Source organism: Zootermopsis nevadensis, unplaced genomic scaffold (genome assembly GCF_977971745.1).
Source record: "Zootermopsis nevadensis isolate Lab colony 2312 unplaced genomic scaffold, Znev_1.0 Znev_ptg000011l, whole genome shotgun sequence".
Taxonomy (NCBI): domain Eukaryota; kingdom Metazoa; phylum Arthropoda; class Insecta; order Blattodea; family Termopsidae; genus Zootermopsis; species Zootermopsis nevadensis.
In genome coordinates this window covers 760,496-777,179 of record NW_028259143.1, presented here as the reverse complement: position 1 = coordinate 777,179, position 16,684 = coordinate 760,496, and the positions used below count along the sequence as shown (strand labels likewise).

Sequence of the window (16,684 nt, the reverse complement as noted above, 5' to 3'; positions counted from 1 at the left end):
GATATCTGTATTTAAGATACTGAAGAACATAGGTCGACGCTACATAGTCTGAGCTACTGAAAAAACGTCGTTAAATAAACTACAAATAAATAAGAAAGTCGCCAGGTATTATCAGAGTGTCCAAGTCACAGAAGGTTAACTCAGTGGGCCTCTAACTGGCGTCGAAGAGATGCACAGGAGATTACTGTATAAAAATCTTATGAGAAGAGAACATTTGGGAGAACTAGACATAGATGGGAAGACATGCGACTGGATTAATGTAGCTCTGGACAGGGGATAGTGACGGGCTCTTGTAACCAAGGTAATGAATCTTCCGGATTCTGTAAACGGCGCGGAACGTGTTCTAGCGGCTACTTCAGAATTCTTAAACTAATCTCCCTTCCCCGGACTAATTTAATTTCCCTCTGTCAAGTGTTTACAGTAACAGAAACACGAAGGATTTAGATCTGTCTCGGGAGATGGCGAACGGTTGCCACTGTGGCGATGCTACGGTGAATTATTCATGGTGACGCCAGCCACCACGGAGAACGGCAGAAAATTAGCTTGAAACAAGAGAACGATTGTTTCCATCGCATGCTTCTGGCAATAAGGGTTGATTTTTCTAGAACCTCCACTACTTAGAAGAAGTGAGATGCCTCACTAAGCTCCCACCCACCGGAAATACCACCAAATTCCGACTCGTTGCACGTTGCGTAGTAGTTGGTGATAATCTTAAGAGCTGGAAAAGGTGAATCAACTTGACTCCTAAAAAGCGAATCTTCCAGACAGTGGACTAGAAGTAAATTAATTTTAATGCGCTTCATTTTAAATTACCGGAAATATTTAAACTACTTTGACGGATTGATTGACTTACATTTAAAATCGTTTTTCTGATTCCACGTGGGTAAACCAATCCTTAGAGAAAGCAACCGCGTACACAATGAGACTTTTGTCACTGTTCATACGCAATGACCCATCGTCATTATTAATCAATGTGCCAACACTGAGGCAAGAAATTAATTAATACATTATGCGAGATAACTCAACACATGAACATATTAGAAAGCCGTCTCACTGTGGACATCTTCCATGCAAAGGACGCTTACGACGTCGTGTATCTTGTAGGTTGTCAAAAACCTTTCGTACGAAATTATCGCCTCCATCTTCAGGGTAAAAAAAATGGAGGCGAAAAGACAGCGAAACCCTCAAATCACACATGACATCATTTTTTATTCCGACCAAACTGACATTCGCCTGTCAACCGAGTGATTTACAGCGCCTGTTCTCATAGAGTGCAACTCAAATATTTTATGACAATTAATCCTTCAGTCACCCTAGGCTCCATGTGGTGTCCGTCGATCAGTTTCAAATGCCCGATAGCCTAGGCGTCGAGCGTCGGCGTAAATCGGATCAGAACGGATTAGAGGGCCAGCACAGCGTCGCGGCGGTCTTAAAATAACACTACACCAAGCAGTTAGGGCGGTAATTATTGGTAGCAGGTAAGGATCTAGGAATGAAGTGGACGTGATCCCTACAAGCCGTGATGGAACATACACAACATTTTCTAATGGGGAGGGGCTCCTCTACTACACACCAAAATCGAAATACTGCTCTGAAAAGCAGTCTCTGAACTAGTCAAGAACATCGCCGATTGCCGTGTTCACAAGATAAATCCATCCCATATCCTCACGCCCTATTTATACAAGAAACTTTTTAATATTATTCTCTCCTTTACGCCTATGCCTCCCTAGTGGCCCCTTTTCCATTCACTTTACCCACTAAAATTGTAAGTGTATTTCTTGTTTCACCATGCGTGATGCATGCCCCTCAGAAAACGCCAGGGAGGGTTTCTGAGATTTCGAGAAAAGTCGGAATGCATATATACAAATTACAATAAAATACACCAATGCCAAATTTAGTCAAAATCCGTTTAGTGGTTCTCGCGTTGTTGTTACACGCGGACAGACTGACGGACACAAAAAAATGGCGAAGTTATAAGAAGAATCCTAAGAAAGTTCGCGTGCCTAAGCCCTCCACGATTTCTTAACCCCGACCGCTTTACCTTCAGTACCAATTGGATGACGACGTTCTGCGGTGTTAATTTCTGATTGGTGCAAAGCTGTATTTCTCGCTTCGTATGAGACAGCAAAAATACGTACAAGGCCTTTGTATGCAAATAATAAGCCCACCTTGCATACATATATATGCACATACCGATGAACTGCGGTACTGCAGAAGCATTAGGAGAGATTATTTACGGCAAGGATTACAGAACTCCTTTGTGCTCCAGAACTCCAGAAGCAGTGGGTACAACATTTACCAAGATTATAAATAATGATACGTCTTATTTTGTGGGAATCAAAATTAGATTACCAAAGACTGATAACATAATAAAAGAGGCTGCTTTGCAGTGTTCCTTAACTGCCTTTGTTTCAAGTGCTTCGGTTATATAGTCATTTACAAAGCACAGTAAGAAGTGCGGAACTACAGGCTGACTGAAAAGTCAGTGCACACGTAATGAAGTTGCATACGTCCAGGGGTAAACCCGGAGCAGTTAATGTACAAAGTTTAACGACGTGTCTGACACTTGAACCGCGAGTACGTGAAGCAACTCCGTTCTGAATAGCAAATTAGCAGTTCGCGTTATCAGCGGATATCATTTTCTGTACAAGAATTACCCAAGTCCGTATCCTGGAGATTAAAAACGTGAAATAGAAATAAGTAAAGAGAAGCAAATATGATTCGGAGGATAATATCAGGGAGGGGCATGTAGCACGCAGGTGAAATAAGAAACAAGTACAACATTTTGGTTCGAAAGCTCGAAGGAAAAAAGCACTCGGAAGACCAAGAGGTAGAAGGGAGAATATTAAAATGGTATTAGGAAAAGAGGGTGAGAAGCTGTGGATTGGATTCATCTGGCTCTGGATAAGAACAGGTGGCGGGCTCTTGTGAACACGGTAATGAGCCTGAGGGGAATTTGGCTAGATGAGCGATTATCATCATATGAACTCTTCTCCTCGGAACATTTTATGTTTTTCTACACATTTCATAACGAATCTGTAAGTCCAAAACTACAATTCCATCTACCGTTGATACAATGAAGAAAATAAAACACAGAGATTTTACTGCTAGCCAAATTACCACACAAAAATATAGACCATAAACGGGAAAAGAAAAACCACGAAAAACACGTGGAATGATGAAAAGCCACTACGTCCATTCACATTCAAGTTTTCGTTCTTTCTCTGTCAGGGCAGTGGGAACGTAAATAAAAACATATCCACACGTGTGTGAAATGTGAAACTGAAGATAAAGGCAGTATGTTCCTCCAAAAGGTTGGCATGTATCGACCAGTCCACACGGCACCAAATCCAAGAACAACACACAACGCTTAATCATATTTGTCCGTGACACACAACACGATTATGCTGACAAGGCAAAAGGCAACACATCTTCCACGACCTAAGCCCCGCGGCCTGATTTGGCCCTCAGGCACCCCACGGATATTCACTTCCCCTCGTAACAACATTTTACGTGGTAATATTTTCGTTTCAATTCCAGTTTAATTAAGACGCAGTTAATTTAAACATTTACAAAAAAAAAAAACTTCTTAAGTAGGTAAACATACATTAATTATCAAGAAGCAGACGTTTTCAAAGTTAAAAAAAACACGTATGAACTGAGCAAAAGAGCTTGAAGCTCGTAAAAGAACACAAAACGAATGACTAGACGCAGAAACAGTAGCAACATTCTGAATCAAAAACGTGAGAAGCGGGTTGCCATGGTTCGAGGCTGACACTTGGCATCTGCGAGGCAAGAGGGAGGATGTCTCACGTTTTTGCATAAAACTGTTTCTGAGACGGTGAAGGAGAAGAGCACATGTGGCTAAGTATTAATGAAGAGACAGCTTAAAAGAGAATGATAATTGTAGTAACGCTGTAAAATAAATGTGGTAGAATGTTTGTGTGGATCAAGGTTTAAACGAGAAAATAGAATCAGCAAGGTACGAGTATAAGTGAGAATAGAGAAGGGTAGGTTTCTAGTTATAACAATAAATTCTGCGTGGCAAGGGAAAATAGCCTTTATAGAGATAGTCATATTAGGCTGTGGTCTACAAAAATCCGTTGTTAGGATGACAAGACTCTTATAAACAGGGAATTCGACTTATACATTATAAATGCCAGGATGGCTTAATGAAACTTCCGGTGTACCAGTGCGAAGTCCAGACCAACTGCCTTGTCAGGTCCATAGAGTTACTAACGTAAACACATCGGCTTGCAATTCAACAGTGTTTAGTTTGAACTTGACGTAAAATCTAGCACTCCATTATTAAGCAAACAAATTCCCTTCACACTTGAATGCAAGAAGATTTAATTCACTGTGTCAAAAGTTACTCTAATACAGCATAATATAATTAAACTGATTAAAGGGTGCGAATTTTGTGAACTGGGAACATAAACACTATAAAACACTTCACGTGGCCAAGTGTTGGATTTTTATTCTTTAAATAGCATCTACAATTTCACCTTGCAGAAGGCAGGAGACAAAATATGGCGTAAACTAATTATTTTAAAGACACGAACGTGTATGTACACTCCAGGGGTTGGTATTAAAAACGAACGCCTGTCTATTGTCCGCGTACGGTCCGTTCACTAATAAAGTTGAACGCAACTGTTACTTCCCGGCTGGAAGTGGGTGACTCACCGCCAAACGCTAAAAGGTTTTCCCGATACAAGTCAAACATCGCTCCATGAGAACGATAAAAAAACAACCCACCCACATATCATAGGGGTGACTAGAAGTGACTTTATCAGAGAACGTACTGTAGTTAAGTAAAGCTGTGTACCAGATAAATAAGAAAACGGAAGTGAAATAGGCGAACGTTGTCTATATTTCTTCCTGTTAAGCGGACAGATTATTGATTAAATATATTAATTAGGAGTGAGGGGGTGACCTGGGGGCAAGAGACCAAGGTGGTGGTCGCTGTTTATACTCTGTCCCCTCTGAAATGCCGTCACTGAGATACGCAGAACAAAATACCCTTGGGCAAAATACAAGGAACTTGTTACATCTTTGAAATGTATCTTCACATTCTAGTTGCGAAATACATGAAAGATTCATTCCCTGATATATACCACCTCATCCTTCTTGTTGAAAAGGATGACGTTAGAATACACAAAAACATGTAATTCGGCAACACACACGACATATTATTCAATTCACATCTTTCGACGCTTCGATGGGCCATCGTCAGGGGTATACAGTGTAACATTCCTGGAATTCATACAACTAATACCATTTAGTATCCTGTAATTAACACTACAATAACATTAAAATGTTCCTTAAAAGAGTATGAAGCATATAAAATTGCTTCAAAGTAGAAAATATATTCCTCAGCGGTCGTACCCCGTGAAATGGCAGCCTTCGCCCCCACCTCGATGACGCAGGCGTTCATATGATAATATTAAAACAGGTCTTAATAGAAACGGGGTGCCAGAATGCGGACTGCATTTCTCTGTCTCTCAGAGAAGGATCCCGTTTATGCGCCCTTGTAAATACGATGGGGGAAATCGAGTTATCAGAAATCAGTTTGATTCAACGCGTTGCCATGACGACGACGCTATCAGTGGAACGTTTTTTTGCAGCAATATTTGCGATGGATAAGCTAATTTTTAGACTATTAATTCAGTAGTATGTGTTAACCAGCTACGAGCACAAGGCAGACTCAATTAGCAATGACACAACCACGTGACACATCACACAGTGCACTGAACTGGAGGTCCCATCACACAAAGTAGAGCTCCCTGAGGGTCTGCATTGTACAATGAGGACACGCGGAGTTCGGAAACCAGGGTGTTCCGTGCTTATCTAACCTTCCACAGCGCAGCTTAAGGTCTGGCCCATTCACAATGGAGACACGAATTTGGTTTTCAAATCTAACAGCTATACCCCCCCCCCCACACTGCAAGAACTCCAAGAAAAACCAACAGTACCCCCTCTCCCCCTCCACCAAACTTCTGAGTGTCGCTGGTCTTGGCATCTAAATGTACTAACTACGTAACTGCATGAACCAGATAAGTTAGTTTCCACTCAACTAATCAAGATATCCAGTACGTTTCATTAAACCTGATGGCTCATTACCGTGTTCACAAAATCCCTCCATGAACCCCTACTGTGGGCCAGATGATCAGTCCAATCCCTATTTCCACAAGATCCACCTTAATGTTATCATCGGTCTTTCCTTTGATATTTCGTAGCAACATTCCTCATGCGTGTAACATGCCCAGCCCATCTCATGATCCTTCACAAAATATTACTCCATCCTCGTATGTTTAATACATTCCACTATTACCGGTGTGTGTTTATGTTATATATTTTAAAATTATTTTTCTTCTGAACCAGACGTCCGACTTCCAGGAACTGATACTTCAAAGTGATATAAGCACGGATTAAAACCACACTGTTTATTTAACAAATCACGTTATGTTCCATCAGCAAGAAATTTTTTCTGTGCATCTCGTGTTAATATTCCATTCCTAAGAGTGAAACTAAACATCCGTTGCGGAGTTACACAGGCCTCGCTCTAACATTCTGTTCTTTGAACATGACATGGCAACACCAAACGTTAACAGCAACCAGCAGGACAGCTTAGGAGCACACGCAGTCATCTATACCTGATTCCATCGCGTTTGAGAGTCGTGGCGACTTCATGTACTAACTGTTCCTCTCAAAAACCGTGGACTGAAGTATACCTAATAGTCAGCCGGACTGGCACATGGAGATGAACTTCCTGTCACCAAGAGAAGAGGTCCAGAGAGACAGCACGATCTGTGGACTTGTAGGCTGATACAAATGTTTCGAAGGAATACTTCCTCCATCTTCAGGAAATCGTCGGTGTGTACTACGTTAGACAGCCAGATTAAAAATATAAAGTTCAATAACATTTAGCCAGTAGGATGTAAGAATTATATATGAAGTCGAAAAGCACGATTTCCTTCCCAATTCACTGAACCAGTTCATGCCAATAACGCAACAGACGTGTCTCTGAATAATGTTTTCTACTCCTTCGTAGTCACAAAGCAACTGCTGCATGATTTATGCCCGATCTACACGCAAAAGCAAAACAAATATCTCAGACAAATAACAAACACTTGAATTATCTGGAGAATTATTGAACCTGTTAATTCCAACACGAAGCTGTTTTCAATCCACACAGAAATTTAAAGGGAGCTCCAGTGTTATTACTTCTACAAAATATAAACAGAATCTAATTTTAATAAACAAATTCATTACCTTGTTAGTTTAAAGAACATATCTGCTGAATGTGACAAAATTCTGCCACAGACCAAGCGTCGCCGATCGCCATATGAATCGATTTTATCATCATCATATATACCTCTGCATTCATAAACGCCGACTTCCGAGACTGCCACAAATCGTTTTTATTCCACAAAACTACACACAAAAAACACGCGGCCAAGACGTCGAGAGAAGAACACAGAACGAACTGAGTTGGCTACCAGTCACGTGACGCCGTTGTCCGTGAGATCATTTTATTGGACACACGACGCCGACGGAAACTGTGATCCAGCGCGGGATGAAGAACATTGGATCGGAGGGGGTTGACACCCTCTGGTGAAACACCGATGCGTTTACAGTGGTCGGGACCAAATCTCGCGTTTCGCCTACGTCGAAACTTATACAAGTAGCAGGAGAAAAGTAAACGCATACAGTATGAGAACCGAAGACATTACCGACATGGGAACTGAGCCAGCGAGGTGCAAAGTAATGCCTCTAGGATAATCACCTGCATCATTCACAAGTGACGCAGAGGCTACATTTTACAGCAGCGCGCCCTAAAAAGAGACAGGAACATAAATAATGTTCCTGGCGTTAAAATGATTCCGCGTGCTTACGTAAAAAAAAGGTCCTTTCGCTTCATAGTTACCCAGCGTAATGCGAGATAAAGTTTCTTAAATAGACTACACACACATATTCGTGTTAATCTGTACCACTACATCATTCTCAAAACAACGCCATTAGAGTTCACACCGCAGGGAGAACACCATTCTCTCAAAATACTGCACAGCGCGGTCCGCCGTCCACTGCCCTCTTAATTCCGGTTCGCACAGGGAATAATTAGAGACCCAAAAACACAAAACGCAGGGTTAATGATTGTTAAAGTAGGTGGGAGATATAGCGCCCACTCGGCTTTAACGAGTCAGTAACAACTCAAAACTGGCAGTGCCAGGCTGCAGCCACTCGTGTTAAGTAACGAGAGACAACGCTGATGACCGTAACAGCACACGAGTTTCGATTGCCTGATTGTTTAGCCTCTGGACCAAACACTGGGAAAAGCTATGGCGGTGTACGATAGATCCTGTGAGGATAAGTAATTAATATATGGGGAGCCGAGTTGAATCCCCAACTATAACAATTCGGAATGTATCGTTCGTTTATAAATTACCTGAAAGTCTTACTTTGCACGAATGTCGATTGGGAATGGACCAAAATACAGGGTGATTCAGAAGGAGTCTACCAAATCCTACACGGTGACAGTGAAGTTTGGGTGGCGAGTTAAAATGAACACTGTGTGTATTAGGCAATATATATAAAATTCCTATCTGCTAGCCTGTTACCAAATAGCAATTAGAATTTTCATTTCGCAGAAAAAAGTAACATTTCGTTGTTTATGTCAACTAACCTCACGTAACCTCATTAAATAAAAATTAGGTTTTGCTAATTCACTCGGAACTTATTCCAATTAACTAACCTTGCAGAAAAACTTCACGCAAATAATTTACAAAACCCATTTTTAAATTCTGCAAATGAAGACGGGGTATTATTCTATATCCATTAGAGAACGTTCAAAAAGAACAAAAAACGCATTTAACGAATGAATTAATAATTGTTCTTGTTTCAGTTATCAACTGAGAGATGCATTAACAAACAGTTAAGTTTGTATTTTGTGTGAGCGAGTTTTGTTCCAGTCTCACTGTAAACAGCGGTCATTTCCTTAAACATCGTTAACCAGTTAATCTTTGTAATGGTAAAGATCTGTGTTTTCTTCGCGGTACGGACCGAATCATTAAATACTATTTATACGAGCGTCGGCTTTAGAGGATTAACGGAATACATGAACAAATGCTCTCAGTGATTTTATATTAGAACTACGAAGTTATACGAGTAACGCGATCAATAATCGTAAATTTACTATAATAAGGCAGAGTAATTAATCTCTGAGGTCTTGCATTCGGGCCGGCGCCATGCGAAATCAGACTGCAGGCAAGGGATGCCGGTATTAATAATGCATTTGTGGTGGATGGCCAATGGCGACGAATTGGTCTTACCACTCACGAGAATTCGCAGACTGAATTAGGAGCTGTTCCCTCTGACATCAAAGTGAACATTTACGACTTTATGAAAGACAAACAGTGTCAGATGTCGCGCTAATGACTGCAGCGAACTTTTAAGACTAATTTACAAAGGCCACATAAATATTAATTTACATAATTACAAATAATATAACAGTAATTTCTTCCACTGTGCAATGAAAATTCACATACGTAGTAACAACCTGGCGATGCTGACGACCGGAAAACAACTCCCAGGGCGGTGTGTCCGTTCTGTCCCCGATGATAAATAGTCTCCACCCAGAGATCGGATACCCTAATTGAGCTTTCATTATTATCATCAGGCAAATTCCGGGACATTACGTATCTTAAACTTCTGTTCCCTAGTCTCTCATTTCACGGAATAAACACAGACATCGAAGGTGTTCTGAGGAGAATATCTGGATGTAAGAATTAGGAAGTCACAGGGAGGTGGATGTTGGCAAGCTTCATCCATGGTTTGTATTTACGCCAAAGATTACGGTCATCGCAAGAATCTCTGACAAAGCACGCGCTGCCTTCATAATTCCTTATAAAGACCTCACAAGACTGATTATTTTGTTTGCTCTCCCGATCTTACCCACGCCACTCACGTGACCAGTAACCTGACCCTCACTAGTAAATTCCTTCACAGAATCCGTGGTATAAAGCAAGCACTTAACAGATTAAGGACCCAAGGCGACCGGAAGACACGTTCCGTATTGCTATGGTTACCGAACAGGCAAAGCGCGTGTGTACATTGCTGCGTAATAAACGAAGAGGAACACTGATCTGTTTCCCGGCCCATTTTGATTCGCTGTGTTTACTGCCATCTTCAGGGCGACTGAAACCGGAATGATCACACTCAGAACAAAACAAAATGCAGTGTGATCTCTTTCTGTACCGTTCAATGGTTTAATTACAGAAAGACACTGACATAATTTTCGTTAAAAAAACTCAAAAATTAAAGTCCGGTTTTATTTCAAATTTAGTTAATTCCATCTCAGGCTTGAGTAATATTCAACAAGTCTTCATATTAGCAGAAGACGTTTGGCTTTAACTTGTTTAATGACATAAAAATCAGAAGTTGCTGAGGTTGGAACTTTCGCAGAACGGGGCTACCGGCTGTCCGACATACGACATACTGTTCCTATACTGAAAGAATCATCGTCAAAAGCCCACTGGCAATCATTAGGTATCACACATGGATAAAGGTTAAAGGATATTCCTGTCACATGTAACAAGCGATGTAGACATGCCGCGTGGTAATTAATCCATGTATTGACTTCAGACTTAGATCTCACACGACTCTCATAGGGTGAAATGCTCTGGGGCGAATTACTTAGAAGAGAACGGATATGAAGTCCACTGATTTATAAAAATAGACGTACATCGTATTCGAATGCCCCCCCCCCCCACTCAGCACCAATTAAAATGTATCACCTACACGAAAGCAAATTGTCTCAAAAGCCCTTCACATGCTTGTATGGCGTTACTCTGCATAGCTAAATCCAATTACAATACACGGTGGACAGAAATACGTAAAGAATATAATTCATGAACACATGCATATAACTTATTATTATTATTATTAAATTGGATTAGGACACCTAAACAAAAAAGGAGAAAAAGCGAGGAGAGGGGAAGAAGAGATAAAACAAGAACAAAGAAGATAATGTAAGAAGAGAGATAGAAAGAGGACACAGAAAGAGCAGAGCAGAAGAAAGTTGAGATGAGGAGAAGTGAAGAAGGGAAATTATGAAGAAAGAGAGAAAACAGAATTTATGAAGGGACAAGAGCAGATGAAAAAAGAGCGAATTAACGAAATGACAGATGGGAGAAGAAGAACAACTGAGGAGAGAACGGCAAAGAGAAGAACAGATTAAAGGGGAAGAGGTAAGTGCAGAGAAAAGAGAGAAGAAGTTTGTTACATTTGGATATATTGTGTTCGGTCATGTTAGGTTAGGTTAGGTAAGGTTAGGTTAGGTTAGGTTGGGTTGGGTTAGGTTAGGTTAGGTTACATACAAGGTAGGCGTCCCTTCATTAGGCTATGCAAATCGGCGTCATCTATATAACGTCGTTTAGTCTTCTCGACGGCCAGCGTCGGTATGCTAAGCCATCACCAATGCCAAGTGACGTGTTAAGGGGGCGTATGTACAACTGGCGTCGCGACGCCAGGCGTCGATTTTCCAAACTTGTATCGAAGGGCATCCGAAGCACACCGGCATCAATTGTGGCGTCTCCAGATTGCGTCGCGAAGTTAGGCGTCGCGACGCTTGGCGTCGATTTTCAAAAATTCTTTTAAGAGAATGGGGAAGTCACCAATGATAAATAATACCTATTGCGACGTCGACGCGACTATTTTCGTCGCGACGCCCGGCGTCGGTTTGCCAACATTATTTCGGAGGGTAACTTAAGCGCCCCTGCATCAATTGTGGCGTCTATAGAGTGCGTCAAGAAGTGAGGCGTCGCGACGCCGGGCGTCGGTTTTTAAATAACTATTTAAAAAGAATGGGGAAGTCACCAATAATAAATCAGGACTTTTCCGACATCGGCGCGACGCCCGGCGTCGTTTTTCCAACATTATTTCGGAGTGTATCCTAAGCGCTCCTGCATCAATTTTGGCGTCCCTAAAGTGCGTCCCGAAGTTATGCGTCGCGACGCCGGGCGCCTGTTTTTAAATATCTGCTTGAAGACCATGGGGAAGTCACATATGATAAGTAAGGCCTTTTGTGACGTCGTTGCGACGATGGGGTGTCGCGACGCCCGGTGTCGATTTTGTAACTTAGTTTGAAATGGCATCCTGACGTCCACCTGAAGCAAAACGACGTCCTTTGGCTGTCTTATGAGCAGTGGCGTAGCGACGCTCGGCGTCGAATTTTGAAATGCTCTCCGGACATGTGTATGGATATGAGTTCTAAACATGGATCGAAGCGACGTCGTCTGCACTATCGGCGTCTGTTTTGCGAAATCATCTCAGACGACGTCCCGACAGCCACCTTTGTTAATACGCACGGTGTCGGATTTTCCACTTCCCCATGTAGACCAAAAGAAGGGTCATAAATGCTAAATAGCCTGTTACAACGACGTTTTCACTAGAAACGGCCGGGGTCAGCTCTCGTATGTCGCTTCCAATGGTATCTGGTTGCTCACCTGCGACGAATGTGGTATCGCACGATGTCGTCTCTGAGATACGCATCGCACAATCGGCGTCGGTTTTCCTATATCGCTTCTATTGACGTCCTTTCGCGCAGCTGCGAACACAATGTCCTGTGTCGCACCTGTAGGCATTTTTTGCGATTCATGTTCGGCTCCGCGACGCTCATCGTCTGCCTTTCAGCTTCGAGTCAAATTTCATAGCGAGATTAGAAACCTCAGAGTAAATTATCCTTGGTTGCAGAAGGTTATAATCTCTAAAAGTCTCATTACCTATAACCAAAATGCCTTCAAGAAGAATGAATTAATATGTAAAGTTGTTTAAGAATCCTTAACGGGCAATTTTATGTTGATCTGATGACGTAAATACTAGTCTTGTTAGCTTCGCGAGCGGATAACTTTTAACAGCGACATAACAGCTTGCACAGGCGTTGCAGGGAACCTATGAATTAATCTCCCGTTTGACAAGGTGAAACATACGTCTCGGCAAAGTGTTCGTATTCTAAGTGGACTTCGCCATTAAGAGATGTCATGTTAGATCGGATGACATTCCACTGAATGCACAGTGCGTGAAGTCCGTGACATATTAAATAAAAATGATGCTTCCTCGTTGTAATGCCGTGAGCTTCAGCGGCTCAAACAAGAAACTGTAGAAAGAATTTTCGACTCCTAATTTCCACACCCATTTTAACCAAGTGGAAAATGTACGTACAACCTGCTTTGAAAATCAGTAACTGCATTTTGTACTATTCTCGCTGTAAACAACGATTATTCCCTTAAACAGCGTTACAAACATTAATGATATCAACAGAACATTCAATATCAAAAAAGCGGGCACGGATTTTAAAATTAACACTATCGATGAAATGAGTGGAACACATGTCGGTCAGAATTTTGGAAAGAACGTGTCAAGAAATTTACAATTTGAACTTCATAAAATTTGGATCTAAAACATGGGCCTTAAAAAAGGTTGGGGTTTCAGGAAACAGAACTTATCAGATAAGAGGCAGAATTTTCAGGAAAAAGATCATATTAGAGATAACATGAATAAACTCACAGAAAGCAGCATCGTGGAACATTCTGCAAGATTTTAATTACTTTGGAAACGCAGTCTACTGAGAACGGATAACGCGATTTCCCAAAATGGCATACCATACCAGACCTAAAGGAAGAAATACGTGGGAAGACCAGAGCAGAGATGGTCACACAAGCTTTTAATCTCTGTTAAGTCCTGGAAGCCTAATCTTCGATACAAAATAAGAAAAAGAAGAATATGGATACGACATTCAGTAGGTTGGCTTAAATGAAATGGTTCCACGTGACGGATACTATAAAGGCCCGTTATTACATGACGAAATTTGGGTATAAACCTGTTTAATGTGAAGATTTTGCAGTAAGGTAAAAAGCAGATGTGTTATATTAGGATAATTGCATTTAACCAGCAATTTCTGAAATTAATGAAATTCTGTGTGATGGAAAATGTACATATTTTCACATTATGAATTTGCTTAAGAAAGAAGTGTAAAAAATTAAGATAGGCTCAATTAGTTTCAGTTAAGATAATACGCAAACTAAGCAGAAGGTTGCGGAAGAAACGATGAATGAGGAGGGTCGAGGATAAACACGGGAGAGATGATAAATATTTGGAAGGAGTACAAAGAGGAAATGGAGTGGTGGATTGCCACACGAAATAATCCATCCCCGTTGAATCTGAACGGGATTTTACCAAAGTAAGAAGAAAGCTTAGCTGCTAAATAACACAGGTACATGAGTTAAATTCACAGAACCAATGAATGACAAAATTATACTCCATTTTTGTTTCATGCCGCGCGTGACGCAGGACCATGACGCAAAACGAATTGAAGCGGTTGTTTTACGCACGACGCGTTTGTGCGTCAAAGCCGTGTCGTCCAGTAATCAAATGAACATCTCGTGTGTGTGTGTGTCAAAGGATACGTAAACAAGCCGTCCATTACAGAAATCCCTTATCTAACACAAGTATATTAAAAGGAGCCCTGACTTCCGACGGTACGTGACGCCGTATGTTTGTTTTTCTAATTAGTCCAGTTTGTTTCCCCTGTCCGACTGATGTCATCCTCTCTGCATCTAGATCAGAGACAGGCCAACTGTGGCCCGCGAGAAAACTTTGTCCGGTCCTCAGCCATCTTGAAAGATTATTAATACGAGTTTTAGTTTCTCAAACGCAACAGGAGAAATAATGTAAGATTTGAGGTTTTCACAGCGGTGAGTCTGAAGATGAATATCATTATATCATTTATCGCCCTGATGATGGAGGCAGTATGACCTCTGAAACGTCGGTAAACATCGACCAGACTACACAGCGCAACAACCCAGAAGACAGAAATCTTCAGGAGAAATAATGTCATCGCGGGTGTAAGTTCAAACACGTAATAACTACAGAGTTTAGGGCAATGTATGACTGTTTCTGGTAAACCCGGTGAAGAATGGGCGAGTTTCAGTTTGGTGAGATTTCAGATTCTCACGGTGAATATGAATATGGCTGTCTTCTGGGATTCTATCTCATCGAACTGATAATGGTGGCCATAGTCACCCCTAAAACGTCGGTCAATTTCTATCACACTACAAAGCGCAACAAAATATGACACATTTAAAGCAGTAGGAGTCGAGTCACATTGAAAACCTAAAATCTCTCCCTTGCAGAGGAAACTTCGCTCTGGCCGACAATAAAACCATGGGCCTTCGAAATTCAGAAGTACCAACCGTTACTCAAAGGCATCCGGATCTGCCAACGGAATTACAAAGGTCAGGTACACAGACGTCAGTACAGAGGCCGGTCACCCCTGGACCACATGTGCCACATAAATCATAGAAATTGTCTGTACAATGTCAGTGACTGTCGACTTCTGCTCGCAGGGATGACATTTAATTTAATACACATCGTCGGACCACAGAAATTATATCTACGATACGGACCACACAGAGATCAAATGAATTCTGAAAAGAATACAAACACACATGATTTGCGGCATTTGGCTGTAAACAGACTAAATGTCACAGACATCATTCAGAGCAAAGTCTAATATTTTTTTTAGAAGAACGGACGGACGTATTCACAGCGACACTGTAACAGAGATCATTCAGATCTGTAAAGTTGCTTAAAACGAAACTCGCAACACCGGGAAACTGTATTACGCGAAATACCGCACTGGTCCAAAGAACCAGACGGGAAGCCGCAAGCAGTGGTTACCATTTCTTAACCAGTGCAATTTTAACCATATTCAGACATCACTCCATTTCAAAGAGAAAAGAGATTTGTACCGGGGACCTAACGAATACGAACTAGGAGTGCTAACCACTCGTCCACTACGTTCGGTGAAATTGTGTTGGAAGGTTTGGATTGGATTCATCTGGCTCACGATAGTGTCCAGCATGGTAATGAACCTTAAACAGTGAATTTACTATTAGCTTCTCAAAGAGTTCATTAAAACACTTGCTTAGTGCAGTAGAAACGTCACGGAAGCCCAAATGGAACTTGTTTCAAGCTTCACTAATGACACGTAACATCTACGATGTAATTAAATTAAACACACTTCGTCCTGGTATCATGTAAATATTAGAGCGAGTTCCCACAACAGAAAATCAAATAAAACTGTGTCTGGCTCCTAGTGTACGTAATGAATTACACCACGCCAGTGTCCACAATAAGCCAGCTTGCTGTGTGCCCGCCCACACAATGAGACGCTGAAAAAGTCCTATGAGAATTCACTCAAAACTATTACGACTTTAAAAAACAACATTAACAAACCCCACAGATCGAAGTTTTTCTTCAGAAGCTGTTAGTCGCCCACCTAATCAAAACCCGATGGTTCATTAGTTTTCCCACGGGAACCTATCCTAAGCCAGATAAATCCAATCAACGCTCTCGCACCGGCGTTAGATCCACCTTGACATTATTCGCCCATCTATCCCTAGGTTTCCAAAAGGTTTTCCTTCCTTCATAATTTCCGACAAAATGTTACAAACACTTAACCATTACAAAGATCGGCTGGTTAACGCTGTTTACGTAATTTCAAACTGACACGTAAACTGCGTCGTGGGACATGAGCTAATTATATTTCGACAAAACTGAAAACTATTATGCAATACAGAAATTACACTGTACTAAATTGCTCAGCGTACTAATTAATTATTACATT

At 41.4% G+C, this 16,684-nt stretch overlaps 2 protein-coding genes across 2 annotated transcripts in view; one reads left to right on the top strand and one right to left on the bottom strand.

The window, feature by feature from the left end:
• Nucleotides 1-16,684, bottom strand: part of LOC110840025 (glycosyltransferase 25 family member) — a 63,239-nt gene that overhangs the window by 36,367 nt on the left and 10,188 nt on the right. The window lies entirely within an intron of this gene.
• Nucleotides 1-16,684, top strand: part of LOC110840026 (adrenocorticotropic hormone receptor) — a 31,904-nt gene that overhangs the window by 10,048 nt on the left and 5,172 nt on the right. The window lies entirely within an intron of this gene.